We start from the raw sequence: 4173 nt of genomic DNA, 5'->3' as shown, positions 1-4173 counted from the left end.
GACCTTCCTTATCTCTTACACTTTGATGTCTATTTTGTCAGATATAAGTATTGCTACCCCAGCTTTTTTTTTCATTTCCATTTGCCTGAAAGATGATTTTCTATCCCTTCCCTTTCAGTCGTTGTGATTCCCTTGTTCTGAGGTGGTTTCTTGTAGACAGCGTATATATGGGTCATGTTTTTTTATTCAGTCAGCCACTCGATGTCTTTTGTTTGGATTATTTAGTCCATTTACATTTAAAGTTATTACTGAAAAGTACTTGTTTGTAATCATTTTATTTTTTGTGCCTGTGTTCTTTCTTACCTTTTTATTTCTTCTTTTTGAACCAGTCCCTTTAGCATTTCTTGAATTATTGGTTTGGAAGTGATAAACTCCCTTATACTTTTTTGTTGTTGTTGTTAAGCTCTTTATTTCCCCTTCAATTTTGAATGATAGCCTTGCTGGATAGAGTATTCTTGGATTCAGTCCCTTGCTTTGCATCACTTTGTAAATTTCTGTCTATTCTTTTCCAGCCTGATGTGTCTCTGTTGAGAAATTATTTGATAATCTAATGCGAGAGCCCTTGTACGTAACTTTCTATCTTTATCTTGCAGCCTTTAAGATTCTCTCTTTGTGTTGAACATTTGCCATCGTAATTATGTTGTGTTTTGATGTGTGTCTTTTAGGGTTCATCTTGTTTGGGACTCTCTGTGCTTGTGTGACTTTTTTCTTCCCCACATCAGGAAAGTTTTCTGACATTATTTCTTCAAATAGGTTTTCTAACCCTGTTCCTCTTCCTGTTTTTTCTGGTACCCCTATTATTTGTATGTTGTTTTGTTTCATGTTGTCCTATAGCTCCCTTAGGCTCTCCTCCTGTCTTTTAATTTTTTTCTCCAATTGCATTTCAGTTTGGGTGTGGTTTGCTTCCCTGTCTTCTAATTTGCTAATTCAGTCCTCTGCTTCTCCTAGTCTACTGTTGAAACTTTCCATGGTGTTTTTTATTGCAGCTATATCACTCTTCATTTCTTCTTGATTCTTAGATAAGTTGTTGATTTTTTCACCCATCTGGTTTATGAACTGTATGATGACTATTCTGAATTCTTTTTCTGGCATATTGCCTCTGTTTCACTTAGCTGCCTTTCTGGCACTCCTCCTTTTCTTTCCTTTGGGGGTTTCTTTGTCTACCCATTTTTTATCCCACTGATGGATCTAGATGTCAAGTCGTGCAGGAGCTGCTCCTTGGGTGGCAGTGGCTCCTTGGACTGAGGTTTCTCCTTGGGCAGTAATGGCAGTGGTTGCTCCTCAGTTGGCAGCAGCTCCTCTGGTGGGTGCTGTTTGCAGCAGTGGTGGCTCCTCTAGCTGGTGGGGGGAGGCTGCTCCCATACCTGCTGCTCTTTGGACAGGGGTGGCCTGATCACGAAGCTGCTGTTCCTCGGATGGGGCTGGGATGCACGCAGCTGCTTCTCCTCCAATGGGAGTGGGCTGCTTGCTTGGCTGCTGCTCCTAGGATGGAAGCAAACTGCTCACATGACTGCTACTCCTTGGACGGGGCAGGCTGCTCATGAGGCTGCTGCTCCTTAGACAGGGGCAGATTGCTTGCAGGCCTGCTGCTCCTTATACGGGGGTGGGCTGCTCACACAGTTGCTGCTCCTCAGACAAGGGCAAGCTGCTTGCACAGCTGCTGCTCCTCAGTCACAGGATGGGCTGCTTGCGTGGCTGCTGCTCCCCGGACAGGAGTGTGCTATACATGTGGCTTCTGCTCCTTGGATGGGGGTAGGCCTCTCACCTGGCTGCTGCTTGTTGGACACGTGTGGGCTGTGTGTGGCTGCTGCTCCTCGGATTGGGGCAGGCTGTGCAGGGCTGCTGCTCCTCAGTCGTGGGCAGGCTGCTCATGTGACTGCTGCTCCTCGGATGGGGGCAGACTGCTCGCATGGTTGCTGCGCCAGCTGAGTCTCCTTTGCCAATTTGGCATGGATGTTATTCGTTTCAGCTGCTCATTCAATCTCTCTATTTCTTGTTTTATGCTTTTGTAGTTCCCACTAAGTTCATTGAATTTCTCAATATGTTCCTTGAGCATCTTTATATCCGTTACTTTGATCTTTATATCTGATAAATATCTTCCATTTCATTCAGTTCTTTTCCTGGAGTTTTCCCCTTTTCTTTCATTTGGGGATTGTTTATTTGTCTCCCAATTTTTTGCTGCTTCTTTGTATTTATTTCTATATATTAGATAAAACTGCTATGCCTCTCAGTCTTCATTGGGTGGACTTATGTAGTATAAGGAAAGGAAAAAAGAAGAGAAAGAAGGAAAAAATAGAGTAAGAACAGATAAATTAGAGATATGAAAAAAAGAGAGACTAAAATAATAACAAATCAATAAAGAAGAATGACGAAGATAATGCAAAAATAAGTGAAGTGTTTCACCTCAGCAGAGTTTAGTGCCTCCTGGGAGCTTCGTTCGGATCCTTTTCCTCTGACGATTGAGGCTGATTGTTTTGTCTGCCAATTCTGGGCCTTCTAGGAGTCACTTAGGCACTTTCCACTTTCAGAAACTGTCCTCATTTGTCTCTCAGCAACCTTTTTGAAGCTTCAAGAGACCCATAGTGAAAAATGGTCACTTCAATTTGGGGGAGGCGTATGACCAAATTCAAGTCTCCCAGCTGCCGTTTTTCCATGTCTTTCCCCAATGCTTCCTACCCCAGCCTCTCCTCAGGCACCTCTAGTCTGTACTTCCCTCCCTCCACTGAAACCTCTGGTGAGTAGTTGCAGATGAAAATCCTGTGATCTGGGCTTTGTTTACAAAATAAAAATAAAAGAATCTTACACACACACACACACACACACACACACACACACACACACACACATCTGTGCTTTATCTCTAACTGGCTCTGGTCACCTTTCATGGCTGTATGTTATGTAAACCACTGTTATCAGCTCTGGTGCTCCAGACTGGGGAGCCCAGCCTGGGGTCTGGGACTTGATCCTCTCAGGGACAACCCCCATGCAGTTGAGAGATTCCTCATCAATCTCAGCCTTCGCCCATCCCCGTGAAAGTTTGGCCAACCCTTCTCAAGACTTCACCCTTCCTACCAGTCTCCAGGTGGTTTAGGTCCTTCCTTGATATAAGTCACCTTCTCGGCTGGACTGCAGTTGGAATTTCCTGGTGAATGTTCACAAATTTAGTTTATTTGCAGTCTGGTTCTGGGAGTAGGCGAAAGAAAGGTCTGCCTTTCAAGAAACTGCTATCATCTCCTCCCAGCTCTTTCTTTGTAATATCTTTATCTGGTTTGGAATCAAGATAATCATGGCCTCATAAAATGAGCTTGGGTGTCTTACCTCTGCTTGAATTTTGTGAAATACTTGGAGAAGGCCAAAAGTTAGCTCTTCTTTGAATTTTGGTAAAATTTCCCCGTAAAGTCATTTAATCCAGGACATTTGTTTACTGGGAGTGTTTTGATTACTGCTTAGAATTCGAGGTTGTTTTTAGTGTGTTCAATGTTCAGTTTCTTCTTGATTCAGCCTTGGAAGATTGTATATGACAGAAATTTATCCTTTTTTTCAGATTTTCCAATTTGTTGTAATATATTTTTGTAAGATTTTCCTATAATCCTTTATATTTTATGCTGTCAATTGTTTCTTATCCTCTTTCATTCAGATTTTACTTATTTTGAGCCCTCTCTCATGATACATTTAAAGAATATGATTAATGTGCACTTGAAAAGAATATATGTATATGTTTAGCTGTTTGGGAATAAAATACTCTAAAGACATTGATTAAATCCTTTTGGTCTAGTGTGTCAATGATAGATCTGAAAGATCTATCTATTGATGTCAATGGAATGTTAAAATTTTCTACTATGACTATATTACTGCTGACCTCTCCCCTTTATTTCCATCAATTTATGCTGTATACATTTAGGTGCTTCTATGTTGGGTGCATAAATGTTTACAAGGATTATATGCTCTTATTGGATTGATTCTTTAATTATAGTGTAATGCCCTTATTTGTCTCCTATTACATCCTATCATTTTTTTATTTTTTATTTTTTTATTTTTAAATGTATTTTATTGATTTTGTATAGAGAGGGAGGGAGAAGGATAGAGAGTTAGAAACATCGATGAGAGAGAACCATCGATCAGCTACCTCCTTACACCCCCTACTGGAGATGTGCCCGCAACCAAGGTACATGC

This window comes from Myotis davidii, unplaced genomic scaffold (genome assembly GCF_000327345.1).
Source record: "Myotis davidii unplaced genomic scaffold, ASM32734v1 scaffold282, whole genome shotgun sequence".
In the NCBI taxonomy this organism is placed as follows: Eukaryota; Metazoa; Chordata; class Mammalia; order Chiroptera; family Vespertilionidae; genus Myotis; species Myotis davidii.
This window is presented reverse-complemented; position numbering follows the sequence as displayed.